The sequence below is a fragment of the Pelmatolapia mariae genome, linkage group LG9 (assembly GCF_036321145.2).
Source record: "Pelmatolapia mariae isolate MD_Pm_ZW linkage group LG9, Pm_UMD_F_2, whole genome shotgun sequence".
Lineage (NCBI taxonomy): Eukaryota > Metazoa > Chordata > Actinopteri > Cichliformes > Cichlidae > Pelmatolapia > Pelmatolapia mariae.
Window position 1 is genome coordinate 9,096,009 of NC_086235.1, and position 16,492 is coordinate 9,112,500.

General features: G+C 44.8%; 1 long non-coding RNA gene across 1 annotated transcript in view; it reads right to left on the minus strand.

Annotated features, from left to right (window-relative positions):
* Positions 1–13,595: 13,595 nt before the first annotated feature.
* The window catches only part of LOC134635012 (uncharacterized), a 6,715-nt gene continuing 3,818 nt past the window's right edge, over positions 13,596–16,492 (minus strand). The window contains exons 2-3 of the long non-coding RNA XR_010094925.1: positions 15,056–16,240; positions 13,596–14,729 (exon numbers count right to left, since the gene is read on the minus strand). This is a non-coding gene — a long non-coding RNA (uncharacterized LOC134635012). The remainder of the gene's footprint in view (positions 14,730–15,055; positions 16,241–16,492) is intronic.

The window sequence follows — 16,492 nt, forward strand, 5'->3', positions numbered from 1 at the left end:
TGTATTTTTGAACGGAGATCTACAGCTGATGTTGCTGTGTACATCTTCCCACGCTGCGTGTTTCATTAAAATCTTCGTTTGACTCCACCTGACAGGGTCAGTGTGTTATTCCGATCTCCTCCATCTCTCTCTCCTCAAAATGAACCTTAACATTTGGGGGCTTCGTCCGGTGGTTGAGGGGGAGAGTGTGTTTGGAGGTGTAGACGGAGTCGGACGGGCAGGCATTGGTCAGTGGTCGAAAGTGAGTGACAAGCCGGCATACATCAAAAGGTAGGCACCACCTGTTGAATTATTTCCAAAGTGTGCCAGATTGGACATTACAAAATTAAAAGTCTACTCACTGAAATTACTGGTAGATGTCTGTTTTGATTTTGGTGAAAATCTCATGAAAACTGAAACTGAAGTAATGATAATGAAACGTTGAATGATAGTACTGGGTAAAGAGAAAAAGTGTATTTAAAGCAGTTGGACTGCAGAGTGAATTTAGTATGATAGGTAATTGGTGAAAGTTTGTGACAGTTAAGTCTCGATTGAATATAAAGCCGGGCTTGAACATCAATATAATTGCTTGTGTGATTTTATGTGCTGTTTTCAAATTAATTAAATTTCTTAGGACGGGACTCTGGGATAGTCCTAGGAAGCGCATCGCTCAGAGGTAACGCTTGCCGGGGCTGGGGACGCTCAGCCCCGTCCTCTATGAGGGATAGTCAGGTGGCTACTGTGGGAAGTGGGGCATTCCAGAATAGCCAGTGATTGAATCACTTTTTACTGTGCGGGACAGTACATTGCGCTTTGTTGGTCAGAGAAACCCGGTATCTCACGTGAAACTTTAACTTAAAATTTCGAGAAAGCCTTGGCTGTGAAATGCCAAAGATAGAGCTTCTGGTTTTGCTCACTACAATTGTATAAATAGAGTTTGAATTCATTACTGTGGATGTATAGTAATTCACTGAGTTTTGACATATATTGAGTGCAATGTACAGTACCTAAGACCACTATATATTTTTCAGTAGTAACCTCTCTTGAGCAATAAATGCTGGTGTGTTTTAGTTTTTTTTTTCAGTTATGTGTGTGCTGTGAGAATGATTTGAGGTTTCAGTTGTTTTTCCTGGACTTGCTCTTTCTGATTATGGAAAGCATGACCAAAATACTCGTACCTGACAGGGTCAGTGTGTTATTCCGATCTCCTCCATACTCTCTCTCCTCAAAATGAACCTTAACACCACATGGCTTGTGGCAAACTGCAAACGGGACTTCTTATGGTTTTCTTTTAACAATGGCTTTCTTCTTGCCACTCTTCCATAAAGGCCAACTTTGTGCAGTGCACCACTAATAGTTGTCCTATGGACAGATTCCCCCACCTGAGCTGTAGATCTCTGCAGCTCGTCCAGAGTCACCATGGGCCTCTTGGCTGCATTTCTGATCAGCGCTCTCCTTGTTCGGCCTGTGAGTTTAGGTGGACGGCCTTGTCTAGGTAGGTTTACAGTTGTGCCATACTCCTTCCATTTCTGAATGATCGCTTGAACAGTGCTCCGTGGGATGTTCAAGGCTTGGGAAATCTTTTTGTAGCCTAAGCCTGCTTTAAATTTCTCAATAACTTTATCCCTGACCTGTCTGGTGTCTAAATCCAATTGAGAATCTGTGGCAAGATCTGACAACTGCTGTTCACAAATGCTGTCCATCTAATCTGACTGAGCTGGAGCTGTTTTGCAAAGAAGAATGGGCAAGGATTTCAGTCTCTAGGTGAGCAAACCTGGTAGAGACATACCCTAAAAGACTGGCAGCTGTAATTGCAGCAAACGGTGGTTCTACAAAGTATTGACTCGGGTGGCTGAATAATTACGCACACCCCACTTTGCAGTTATTTATTTGTAAAAAACGTTTGGAATCATGTAGGCCTGGGCGATATGGCCTAAAATCAATATCACGATATAATTTGAAGCACATGCAGTAACGATATATATCGCGATATATTCTTTTCTTCTGTATATGTGTTTTCGACACTATAAGGCACACTTAAAATCCTTTAATTTTCTCAAAAATCTAGAGTGTGCCTTATGTATGAATTGACCCTGTGCACGAGAAAATGCTAACTTCCTGGTTTGAGACCGGATGTGGGGTTGTACATTTCCGGTAGCTTTACTTTGCGGTCAATCGCTACTGCGAAGATATACTCCAAAATCATGTCCAAAACTCAAAAACGGAAAGAGGAGAAGGTGGGAACACTCACCACTGTTGTGTCATAAAAAATCTAATGATCAATTTTGACGTTTAAAGAGTTTAGATTGATCAGTTGTTTACATCACTCAACACAAGCAGAACTGCATTACAGAATCAGAAGACACATCGTCCACATTCAGAAGCACCTCTCTGTATAGTGACTGGTCTTATGATTTAAACAGGCAAATGTTCAGCATTCAAACTACAGGTGAACAATAGTCAAACCAGATGTTTCCCCATTATGTCGATATCAGCTAGTCAAGTAAACACCTATACAGCTTGTTAACAAACTACAAAAAAAAGGCACACAAAAAAATGAACGATTGCTGGAAAGGGTTTCTATACATTAGTATTTATGAAGGGTATGTTGTGTGTACAAAAGGCCCGTAGTTATGGTTTTATTCTGTTCAGTTGTTAGTTCACCTGTAGTTTTTAGAGTGGCCAGTAGAGGTCACCCCACCGCTTTGTATGTGACAGACTATGAGCAGGGAGAAATGTGGGCAAGGCACCTGTGCTTTTCTACTCCAGATTACCAGCAGAGAATTGGTCATTCCGTGAGAAGTGTGCGTTAATGAGCAACAGACCACACACACACACACACACACACACACACAAACACACACACTCATACGCATTCACATGCCCACGCATCTAAACCTGTATGCAATACCTGCTCCTCTGTTACCTTCAACTGTGTGAAGTCAATACAAGAGTCTGCACTATCCTCGGTGTCTTCATTGTCTCCCTTCTGAACATTCATCCTGGCCTTGAGCAGTGTTCTGGCCGACACTCTGTGGTAGCTGCAAACCTGAACTAGCACCTTATAGTCCTCCCAGTCCAAGCTATCTACCCAGCATTAATGGTCCTTCGAGCCGGATGTAAGCTGCTTCTACCCTAACAAGATGGATGATATTCAGAACTTCTCAGCCCTTGGTGCGCGTCCACGGCGTAATGTATGTCGTCCCCTCAGCTATGAAGCTTATGAGACTGACTTTCCCGGGCTTGGTGCAGGTTACCAGGAGGAAAGTGAGACAGGAGGCGACACCCGTTCTTCCCACCATCCTCCGTCTGACCCCTCTGATGACTGCTCACACGGCCATGTCACACCATTGAGAGCAGAGTTAGAAGATATACAACGTGAAAGGTTCCTGTTCCAGCAGTCCCATGACCACATGAGAGCCGGGATGGCTGATTTCCAGGCCCTTCATGCTAGTTTGCTGCAGCTGCTGGACCGTGCAGAGAGTCTGCAGCTCAGTCCACCGCCCAGAGCCCCTGCTGTTCATCTCCAGCCACCCCCTGTGGAAGAGAAAGAGGACTGGCCTCCACCACCTCCTCCTGTTGTGTTCAAGGAGGAATCTGTCTCCAGCCGAGGTCCAGTTGCGGACCGCATCAATACAGTGATGAAAGAGCTCCAGGATCTGAAGAGGGAGTCTATGGCTGCACAGGAGGGTCAGATCATCCCCCAACCTATGTCTGAATGACGGCAGATAATTCTGATGAAACTGACCCCGTAAGCACTTTGCAGCTGAGTCGAGGGCTCGTGGAAATAAGGTCAGGAGGTGTCCGGCGTGAGTGCGCGTGCAGTCTGTCCATTTGGGACGTCTGACAGACACATTAGTGCAACTCAGAGTGTGAGCAGCAACTCCTGAATACTTAACATAAGAAAAGTAATGTGTAGTGCTTCTTTTTTTTTCTTTTTTTTTTTAAACAGAGATTCCAGGGCTCATGCTTATATGGTTTTCTTTTATTTAAAAACAGGTTAGTTTAGCGATCGTGTAACTGTGTCCTTGACCTTTTTACCAGCTTGAGGAGTTGGTTCCCTGGTGCAGATATTTGGGATGGTTCAAATGCCAAGTCTCCAAATGCAAACAAAAGGATATTTTCCACGTTATTTCTTAAATGTGTATAACTGGGATGGGATGATGTTCGATAAAAGTAATAAACAATAAATGTAAATCTGTTTTTTAACTTTGCAGACTCATTTACCCACTCCAGTGACAGCGATAAAAAAAGATCATGGCTTTAAAGAGATTATGAACAAAATGCATTACATTTTGTTTTTTGCTACATTAACAACTTTTCCAACTCTGATTCTCTGCAGGACCAACACGGACATCAGTTTAGACTGAAATCCAGTTCCGACGGCACACGCAACATGTTCAAGCTTGCACGGAGGCATCTTTCTTTCAGCTTAACGAGTGAACCGTCAGCTCGTTCAAACACGTTAAAGTCTGTTTGACTCAACATTAAAAAACAAAAACAAATATATGGAGCATAAAAGCTGAATGCAGCTTCTCCGTGTCTGGTTCTGACTCTGGGAACTGATTAAAAAAACGGATCCAGGTGACCTGAGGGATCTGGAAGGTTCATACTGGGTCAGGAGGTCACTGATGTATTTTGGTCCTAAACCATTCAGAGCTTTATAGACCAGCATCAGAACTTTAAAGTCTATCCTCTGACGGACAGGCAGCCAGAGTAAAGACCTCAGAGCTGGACTGATGTGGTCCACTTTTTTGGTCTTAGTGAGGACTCGAGCAGCAGAGTTCTGAATGAGCTGTAGTTGTCTGACTGATTTTTTAGGTAGACCTGTAAAGATGCTGTTACAGTAATCAAGCCTACTAAAAATGAATGCATGGACTAGTTTTTCCAGGACCTGTCGAGACATCATATCAGTACTCTTCCACCGTTTTTTTTTCGGCAAAATTATCCACACCCACTGCCGCGCTATGCAATCTGGGATATGTTGGGCCACGAAGTCTACACCGACACATACTTAAAATTCAGGGAAATGCAGACCATGAAGAGCCATCAAAATTTAGCGAATTGAATCATCTTTGTTTAGATGCAAGAAGAGTCATTTAGAAATGAAAAAGTATAAATGTAAATCCAGAGCAAAGATATCCTCTAAATCAGCGTAGCACATGTGCAGCTGCTGGGATTCACTTAAGCATTCGGCTCGTCGCTGTTGCAGATTTTTCTCTCGCTGTTCTGGCACACAGTGCTACAAGCACAAAAATAAATATCCCCAAAGGTGTGAAAGAGAGCTAATTAGTAAGAGTATTGTTGCTCTCCCCAGGAGTAGTCCAGCAGTAGAAATCAGTCCAATAACAAGGTGTGTAACATCTAGCAGGGTGACAGAAAAACCCAGGGTAACTTCTAAGGACCTCAACGTCTCTCTCACATAACGTTTTTTAACCATGTTTCCATTTGTCACTTCAGTCTTTACTCTGAAATACAGGAAGAGAAATCATGGCTGACACAATTTCTCATGAAACCAGGGCTGTGGTCCAACAGTCAGTTTTGGTGAGGAAGGTTCCTAACTGAGAGAAGTGACCCAGAAGTGTCTGTGTAGCAGCCACAATGAATCAAGATCAGGAGCTTTATTAACTGATCAAAGTCTATTCTTTCATCTTCTGTATTATTCAGTTTGCATTGGTAATGTCCATTATTGTAATGCTTTTTGAAGATGAGCAAAACTTTATTTTACTTTGGGTTAGCTGGGATAAGTGATGGATGGAGGGAATTTTCCTTCAGTCACAGAAATCCTAAACAGGAAGGAGGAGCAGAGTTACAGTGGATCACTATCCAGCAGGGAAACAAGATTTATTTCAATTGCTTGGCCATGAGTGAGATTTACTAAGTGGGCAAATTAGGGGGACGATACCGTTCCAGAGTGATCTATTAATAGTGCACCAATTTACATTCAGAGATGCATGCAGCCAGTTCATTTCAGTATTAACCGGCTTTCTACCAACAGCAGCACAAAAACAGCAGATTCAATCATGGAGACACTGAATCTGCTAAACCAGGGGTCGGCAACGTTAGAGGCTCTTTAGTCCTTATACTGCGGCTCCGCGTGGTTTGGGAAAACAAATTAGAAGTATTTAGCTGAAGTGTATTTTATTTATGTTAGTTCTTTTTAACTTGTAGTTCTAAACGGGAAGATTATTGTCATATTAAAACATAAAAACAAAAATCTATTCTATTCTTTTTTTTAATCGCTCATGTTACGACCCGTCTAGGGCCAGGCCATAACATGAGCGAGGCACTCGCTTCCCCCCCAAGACCCAAGCAGCCACAGGAAACAAATCCATTCGTTATAGTGATTTATTTACAAAGTGATAAATAAAAGAGGAACAACAAAACGGGAGTGTCAACACTTCAGGGTGAGCCAAGGCCAAAATAATAAACAGAACAAATCTACACAAAACCCGCACCCCTGACCTTACCAAAACAAAGTCAAAAATAAAGACACAGTCTAACCTCCTTAACTAATTCAAAACAGGAGAAAAAACGGGTGATCAAAAGAAACGGCAGCTCACCCCTACCCACTCCACTTCCAACACTTTCAAGCCACACTGCAGCCAACGGCTGCCACAGTTACGCTGCTGGGTAATGAGGAGAGACGCGAGGACCTCTCAAGCCGTAGCGCTCCAGCCTCCTTTTAATGGGCGGGTCCTCCAGCTGGAACCAGTCGCGTCGGGCCGGTGTATCCACGCACCAATCGGAGCCGAGCCCTGGCACAGCTGAATTAACATAAACAGATGTTACCTGCCCAGAACAAACACATGAAAATACAAGTTCGTAACACCCCCTTCCATAAGAATTAAACAACCCTCCTATTGTTTAATTTCCAGACTAAGAGATCGCTCTCGACAGGGCATCAGCGATAACATTTTCCGTCCCTTTCTTATGTTTGATTTGCAGATTAAAATCTTGCAAAAGAAGGGACCAACGCATAAGCCTCTGATTTGAGTTTTGCATCTGGGAGAGAAACACCAATGGGTTATGGTCAGTGAATACTTGAACAGGTATAGAGCTGGATCCAATATATACCTCGAAATGCTGCAGGGCTAACAACAAGGCGAGGGCTTCCTTTTCAATAGTGCTGTAGTTCATCTGATGTTTGTTGAACTTTTTGGAAAAATAGCAAATTGGGCGATCCACGCCGCGAGGGTCTTCCTGCATAAGGACAGCTCCTGCGCCAGACGCACTAGCGTCAACCTCCAGCTTGAAAGGGCACGTGAAATTAGGTGCCGTGAGAACAGGGGAACTGCACAGCAATGCTTTCGCAGACTCAAAAGCAGTCTGACAAACAGGCGTCCACACAAAAGGCTTCACTGGGCTGATCAAATCGGTGAGAGGAACGACAACAGTAGCGAAGTTCTTACAAAAACCTCTGTAATAACCACACATTCCTAGAAATCGGCGCAGCGCCCTTCTCGTTTGTGGGACCGGAAACTCGACAATAGCCTGTATTTTTGCAGTCACCGGCCGTACCTGTCCCTGACCCACCTGTTTCCCCAGGTATGTGACGGTGGCTCTGCCAAATTCACATTTGGCCAGGTTTAGAGTAAGCGAGGCTTTCTGAAAACGGCTGAAAACGAGAGAGAGGGTTTGTAAGTGGTCAGACCAGGTGGATGAGTAAATGACAACATCATCTAAGTAGGCATCGCAGTTATTCACGCCCACCAGTACATTGGCCATAAGGCGCTGGAACGTAGCGGGTGCATTACGCAACCCAAACGGCATAACCGTGTACTGGAGAAAATGATCTGGCGTGACAAAAGCAGATATTTCAGATGCTCTGGGGGTTAAGGGTACTTGCCAGTAACCTTTTAACAGATCAAGTTTGGTTACAAAAGATGCCGATCCCACTCTATCAATACAATCCTCCATTCTAGGAAGAGGAAATGAATCGGGTTTGGTAACAGCGTTAACTTTCCTGTAATCATTACAAAACCGGGGAGTATTGTCAGATTTTGGTACCAACACACACGGCGAGCTCCACGCGCTGGCGCTCGGAACAGCTAAACCGTGTTCTAAGAGATAGTCAACCTCCTTCTGCATTATCGCTCTTTTCACTGGGTTCACTCGATAAGCATGCTGCTTAATCGGTTTATGTCCTTCCACGTCAATGTCGTGGCACAGGACTGCAGTTTGACGAGGATGATCAGAAAAAAGTGATAAATTATTCTCTATCAGATCGGTGATGTCAGCTCGACCGGGCTCAGACAGGTGGGCTAAATATGTGTCTAAATCACTTAAGATCTCCGAATTTTTCAACCGACCGCTACCCAGCGCTTCATTTTTCTCAAGCAGTCCGTCATCAGAGGGTTCATAAGGAGAAACAACACTAGCGGTGCACACTGGAGATGGCTCACTCGAAGGGCTCCTCGAGTGATACGCTTTCAGCATATTAATATGACAAACCCTGGACTTTCTCCGGCGATCTGGGGTCTGGATCACATAATTGTGGTCACTAAGTTTCTGTTCCACCACATATGGGCCAGCGAACTGGGCTTGCAAACTGGACCCTACCACAGGCAGCAACACCAACACTTTCTCGCCTGGCTGGAAACTTCTGCAAACAGCCTTTTTATCATAACGAGCTTTCATCTTTGCCTGCGTATGTGTCAGATTTTCCCGAGCTAACTGGCATGCAAGGTGGAGTTTTTCTCGAAGTCCGCTAACATAATCAAGGACATTATGCTGGGTTTCAGAAGTGTCTGACAACCACTTCTCCTTCAGAAGCCGGAGGGGACCGCGGACCACATGTCCAAACACCAGGTCCGCAGGACTGAATCCCAAGGATTCCTGAGTGGCCTCCCTGACGGCAAACAACAATAACGGCAGACCCTCATCCCATTCTCTACCAGACTCTGCGCAGAACTTGCGCAGCATAGCTTTGAGGGTTTGATGGAACCTCTCCAGAGCGCCCTGACTTTCCGGGTGGTATGGACTGGACTTTACATGTTTTATCTGCAACTCCTTCACAACCTGCGCAAACACTTTTGAAGTAAAATTTGTTCCTTGGTCTGTTTGAATAACCTTTGGAAGCCCGAAAGTAGAGAAAAACTTAATTAGAGCTTTTATTACCGGTTTTGCTTTCAGCGTGCGTAGTGGAATTGCCTCTGGGAACCTTGTTGCTGAACACATTATTGTAAGTATGTATTGGTGTCCGGATTTTGATTTTGGCAGGGGGCCCACACAATCCAATATTACTCTTTCAAACGGCTCACCTATTACTGGAATAGGATGTAGCGGAGCAGGTGGAATTGGTCTGTTAGGTTTCCCCGCCATCTGACATGCGGTACAGGAACGACAATATGCCACCACATCAGCTTTCAGCCCCGGCCAAAAGAAGTTATGCAACACTCGATGATAAGTTTTGTTCACCCCCAGATGTCCAGCCATGCTGGCATCATGCGCAAAGCTAAGCACCTGCCCTCGAAGTGGCTTCGGCACCACCACCTGCGTAGCACCACGCAAACCACTCTGGTCAGGGGACCACCTCCTCATAAGAACTCCATCTTGTACAAAAAAAGAAGTGGAGGATCTACTTTCTGCACCTGTGGCTGCGGATATAAAACAGGGAGTCAGTGAGGAGTCATTCTGCTGGGCGGTGATCAATGCATCCCTATTTAACTTTTCATCCAGCTCTGGCATCAGTTTTGTCACATCATTTCCGCTTTCTATTCTGCCACTCTCACAGCTGGGAGACTTTCTTTCATCTAGCGTCGCCATAAATGTGTCAGCGACACCCATAACATCATCAAATTTGCGCGATTGCGCACGAGTGATAGCACAAACAGGAAACACACTTGACATAGAGGTGGCGGCATCAGTGACAGAAGCAACAGGCGTTTCCACCACTTCGGGCGGTGGAAAAACTGTCCCACCAGCTAAGTCATTTCCCAGGATAAATGAAACCCCTTTAATAGGCAACTGGGAACTCACGGCAACTTTAACATGCCCCGTTATCACGGGCGAATGCAAATGCACCTTGTGAAGCGGCGCCCGAAGAACGCTCATCTTAATTCCCCAGACTAATACATCTGAATCACAAGCAGTTTTACCTGACAATGGCAGTACACTGTCCAACATAAACGACTGATGCGCACCTGTGTCCCGAAGAATAGTAACAGGCACCTTATCCTTCTCTTTCCCCGTCACAGAAACAAAGCCTTTGGTGATAAACGGTTTAAAACGTGGCTCTATTTCAGCACTCGCATGGTGCAAATCATGGGTGGAACGCATTTTGGGCGAAGGCACAACTTTAATGAGACCTACGCCGGCTGGATTTTTAGAGCCTTTGCGCTGCTCCTTCCTCCGGAGCGCGGGACAGACAGCGATCAGATGTCCGGGTTCGCGACAATAAAAACATTCGCGATTTCCACCATCCTCCTGTCTATCCTTCCATCCCAGCCTTGGTGACTTTATTTTCCTCTCCTGTCCCACCCTGATATTTTGTGCGACAGCGGCTGAAAATATAGTTTTGTGAGTGAGAGTAAACTCATCCGCCATCACTGCAGCTTTGGCAAGTGACGTCACCTTTTGCTCATTCAGATAAATGACTACTTGGTCCGGCAAACATCTTTTAAATTCTTCTAACAAAAGAAGCTCCTTCAGCCCCTCAAGATCCTTCACTTTACTGGCCTGCAACCATCTTTCAAACAAGCGACTCTTTTCACGGGCAAACTCCACAAACGTCTGATTGGCAGTTTTTTCACACTTCCTAAATTTTTGACGGTAGGCTTCCGGGACAAGCTCATATGCCTGCAACACAGTCTTCTTCATGATGTCATAATCAAGGCTGTCCTCAATTGATAAACTGGTACACACCTCCTGGGCTTTCCCGACCAGTTTACATTGCAACAACAGCGGCCAAAACTCCTTCGGCCAGCTTAACGCGGCCGCTATACGCTCAAAAGCGTTAAAATAGGAGTCCACTTCGGCCTCACGAAACGGAGGAACCAGTTTAATATGCTTAGTGATGTCAAAACCAGTTGGGACAGTGGTGGACGTACTAGGACGACTAGAGGCACTTGTGGTCGTACTAGGACGACTAGAGGCACTTGTGGAGAGAGGGGTGGAGGGCTTTCGCTCCAGCTCCAAAGCTCTGACACGGAGGTGCATTGCTTGTACCTCAAGCTCTTTAGCACGGGTTTCCACCTCCCTTATACGGAGGGTCAAACGGAGATCCTCCGTAGACCGCCCCGCCAGGAGGTCCCCGGCCGTACCAGACTTAGGCGCTTCAGACCCCGCCTCAGCTGCACCAGACTGCACCTCAGCCGCATCAGACTCCACCTCAGCTGGGAGCACGTTAACAGGCCCTTTGGAATCCGGCACCGGCTCAGCCTCCGGAGCCACCTTCACACCCCCGCCGTCAGGCTGCTCTACAGCTGCCTTCGGGGCAGAAAGGATGCCTCGCTCCACCAGCCCTGCACACAAAGCGTCCTTAACCTCCGCTTTACGGGCACTATAGGACACTTGAACATCATAAAAATTAGCAATAATCAGCAAATCCGCTTTCTTGCACTCCTGCAACTTATCCCATGAGGGCGAAGTAACAAAACCATCCAAAGAAAACTCCATAACCACACACACCCACTACACCCCCACACCAAGAAAACTGCCAAACAGACCAAAACACACGAGAACAACCACAGAACAAGGCAGAGGACGAGCCCCCAATTCATGTTACGACCCGTCTAGGGCCAGGCCATAACATGAGCGAGGCACTCGCTTCCCCCCCAAGACCCAAGCAGCCACAGGAAACAAATCCATTCGTTATAGTGATTTATTTACAAAGTGATAAATAAAAGAGGAACAACAAAACGGGAGTGTCAACACTTCAGGGTGAGCCAAGGCCAAAATAATAAACAGAACAAATCTACACAAAACCCGCACCCCTGACCTTACCAAAACAAAGTCAAAAATAAAGACAGAGTCTAACCTCCTTAACTAATTCAAAACAGGAGAAAAAACGGGTGATCAAAAGAAACGGCAGCTCACCCCTACCCACTCCACTTCCAACACTTTCAAGCCACACTGCAGCCAACGGCTGCCACAGTTACGCTGCTGGGTAATGAGGAGAGACGCGAGGACCTCTCAAGCCGTAGCGCTCCAGCCTCCTTTTAATGGGCGGGTCCTCCAGCTGGAACCAGTCGCGTCGGGCCGGTGTATCCACGCACCAATCGGAGCCGAGCCCTGGCACAGCTGAATTAACATAAACAGATGTTACCTGCCCAGAACAAACACATGAAAATACAAGTTCGTAACACTCAAAATAAGCATCACACTCGCGGAAGCCAAAATACCCGCCGAAACGGCGTTCATTTATCGAGACTTTTAACCCCAGATAGGCCAATTATGGATCTTTGGATCCACATTATATCAGCAGCTGTTCTCCACGTGAACAATGTTAAAGACAAACACCGTTCACACCTGACATATGACAGCTTACAGTCCTGCGTAAAGTGACTTCGTACAGCCCCGATTTGCAGACGCTGTGCGCAGAGGTTCAGGAGCAGAAGTCCCATTGTAAACATTTTACCCCAGACAAGACGATGTTTCCATGAACACGTTTTTCAGCATCTCTATATTGACCACTTTTCACACACGGTTGCTGTACGCATACAGCCGGCTGTAGCTTTTCAGCTCACAGCCCGACAGACACCAACACAACAGCACAGATACCACAGCCCAACATATACCAACAACAACACAACAGCATAGGTAGCGCAGACGTTAAGGCAGTGAGGCGTGATTGCGGGTGCTCAGGTGCGTCCGCCTCCCCTCCCCTCCCCATTAACCAGGTAAAATATTTAGGCAGAATTTTGCAAATATCTATTTTAAATTTTTTAGCAGCATAGTGCTTTTTCCTCAATTATTTTTTAAAAGTCAGGTCAAGGCTCCAAAAGCCCAAAGGCGATATAAGGGTGACGGCTGTTTGCTACATGGATCATTTTAGTTGAGCTGGGTGTCTTTCCTTTTGTTATATTTTTTTAAGAGGTCAAAATGTGTTGATTACATAAATAAAATCTAATTTTCTCTGTAGTACTAAATGGATTTCATAAGCAGCACACCTTAGTTGTTCACACAAAGCACAAAGGTAAAAACCAATATATACAGTGTTATCTTCATTTTAGATGTCAAAAACTATTTGCGGCTCCCAGTGTTTTCTTTTGCGTGGAAACCGGGTCCAAATTGGCTCTTTGGGTCTTAAAGGTTGCAGACCCCTGTGATAAACTAATTAAAACATTGTAAGTGCAGGTCTTCAGTTTACGTTTCTTTGTGAAAACAGCACAGCAAAGGAGTCTCTGTGACGTTTTGGTATAAGGGATAAATCTTCTGACCGAACCTGCTGGGACTGTGTGAGGTCCTGAGTCTAAGAGTAAGGATTTATCCACAGGAGAGCCGCGTTCTTACAAACCATCCCACTGTGTAAACCTGACATCTGTGGAACAGCTGAGCTGTATGATGTGTACAAGGACATAAAACATTATTTACCATCAGATCCCGAGCCCTCCATGTGTTAATCAAGAAACTGCTGCTGTGCCACATCCATAAATAATGAATAAATTAGGAGCTAAAGCTAAAAGGACAGTTTATTTGTACCATCTTCATGTGAACACATTCAAGAACATCACAGATGAAAGAAACATTAAAAACTTCCACACTACATAAAGCAAGAAAAATAGTTTTTCTTTCAGGTGGTTTCAGAAAAAACAAAAACATCAAACAGCTCCAAGACTCTCTTTGAAAGAACTAAAAACCTTTATTCTCATGGTCCAATCATGAGTGAACTCCCCGATGAAGCCTTGTGTGCTAAAACATGTCAGAGTTTTAAAGGTTAAACATGAGTTTCCAAAACATTTTGCTGGAGAACAATAAACTATTTGACTGAGTTTCAATTATTTACAGATGAGCAAAACCAGGACAGAGAAAAAAGGACAAAACTGACTCAGTAAAACCATAGAAAATAAGATCCCATGTAAATCTGTATTATGTAGAAGTTCAGCCCAGCAACCAGTTCAGTTCAACACAAGTTTAAATGATTCTATCTGAACTCTGTGGAGCCTGATCTCAAGCTTTTTGAGTCTGACACTGAAACCAGAGGATCTTTCTGTCTCTTCAGATTCACTGTGATCCAGTGATGGGAGTGATTTCAGCCCTGAGTGATCACGCTGATGTTTGCACAGAGCAGACAATGAGGTGAATGTTTGGGCACATTGGTAACAGTGAAACAGTTTATTAGTAACGTGGGATCGTTTGTGTTCGGAGTATGAACTGAGATTCCTGAAGCTCTTGTCACACTGGTCACAGCTGTAGTTTCCTTCCATGTGTGCACGTTCATGCCTGTTACGACTACCTGAACGTGAGAAGCTTTTGTCACAGTGTCTGCACTTGTACGCTTTCTCTCCTGTGTGGACTCGTTTGTGTGATTTAAGCTTCCATGCAGTGGTGAAGGATGACCCACACTGATCACAGAGGTGCTTTTTAACCCCACTGTGAATCAGTTCATGTTGCTTTAAGTCACTTGATGTGGTGAAGCTTCTCCCACATTCTTTGCAGTATTTCAGTTTGTCTCCAGTATGTTTACGTTGATGTATTTTTAGGGTGTCTTGCCGACTAAACGTTTTTCCACAGAGGTCACAATGAAACTCTTTCCCACCACCACAGTGATGACAGGGTTGAGAACTGGATCCATCTGTGTCGCTCTGCTTTTAAACAAAGACACAAAGACAGTGTAAGTCAGTCCTTCAACATTTTTATCCTGAACGTCGCCTGAAATAAAGAATCTCTGCAGGCGTCCAATTACATTTGACTGTTTCAGTTAACACACTCAGTTTACTGCACTGCAATAACTACAATACTACCACCATAATACTACAGTAATACTAAAATCATAACTGACATGAAAATCTGAATAATCACTCAGAGCTGCTTTTCCATGCAGTAGAATTGCTAACATGCTAACACAGTTTAATGAGCAGAGTTGTTCCAAACAGTCAGGCTAAAATGACAAGATAACAATATAAAAACAAACCTCACAGTAACTGCACTTGTAGAGTCTCTTTCTGGTGTGGATCTGTTGGTGTCGTCTCAGGTAATGTGGAGATTTAAAAGTCTTCTCACACAGGTCACATTTATAAGGTCTCTCCTCAGTGTGGGTAAACATGTGTTGTTGTAACTGTGTGTCTGTAGCAAAGTATTTGCCACAGTGTTCACAGCTGTACACATCATGTCTGGTGTGAATGCGTAGGTGTCTATTTCGGGCTCCTCTTAGGCTGAAAGTTTTTCCACAGATGTCACAGCTGTATGCCTTAATTCCAGAGTGGGTAACTAGATGAATCTGTAAGCTGCTACTGTGAGTAAAAGCTCTGCCACACTGATCACAGCTGTACGCTTTAACTCCACTGTGGATGAGTTGGTGTTTTTTTAGGTGACCCTTCAAGGAAAAAGACTTTGCACACAAGTCACAGCTGAAAGGTCTCTCTCCAGTGTGGATGACCTGATGCTGTTTTAGTTTATACTTCTCAGTAAACTCCTTCCCACACTCGTCACAGCTGTACGCCTTAATTCCAGAGTGGGTAACTAGATGATTCTGCAAGTGGCTTCTTTGAGTAAAACCTCTGCCACATTGATCACAGCTGTACGCTTTAACTCCATTGTGGATGAATTGGTGTTGTTTTAGGTGATCCTTTCTGGAAAAAGACTTTCCACACAAGTCTCAGCTGAACGGTCTCTCTCCACTGTGGATGACCTGATGCTGTTTAAGTTTATACTTCTCAGTAAACTCCTTCCCACACTTGTCACAGCTGTATGCCTTAATTCCAGAGTGGGTAACTAGATGCCTCTGTAAGCTGGTACTGTGAGTAAAAGCTCTGCCACACTGATCACAGCTGTATGCCTTAATTCCAGAGTGGGTAACTAGATGAATCTGTAAGCTGGTACTGTGAGTAAAAGCTCTGCCACACTGATCACAGCTGTACACTTTAACTCCACTGTGGATGAGTTGGTGTCTTTTTAGGGAACCCTTCCTGGAAAAAGACTTTCCACACAAGTCACAGCTGAACGGTCTCTCTCCAGTGTGGATGACCTGATGATGTTTTAGTTCATCCTTCACAGTAAACTCCTTCCCACACTTGTCACAGGTGTATGTTTTCTCTCTCTTTCTTCTGTGAGGTTTGTCGACCTCCTGAGAGCGCTGACTTCTCGCTCCATGTTGGTCCTGCAGTGACAGAGATACAAACAGAGGCAGTGAGTGAAATGCAGTCGTGGAACAAACTCAACCTTCAAACTCCCTCCATTAACACTAGTTTTAAACCTGAAGGTGGAGTGTGGCACCAAACACCTGGTGCTGGTAGTTGTAACACATTACATCCAACCTGGTGCTAAAAATAATTCATGACTGTTTAAACCAGGGGTGGGCAATCTCAGTCCTCGAGGGCCAGTGTCCCTGCAGGTTTTAGATCTCACCTTG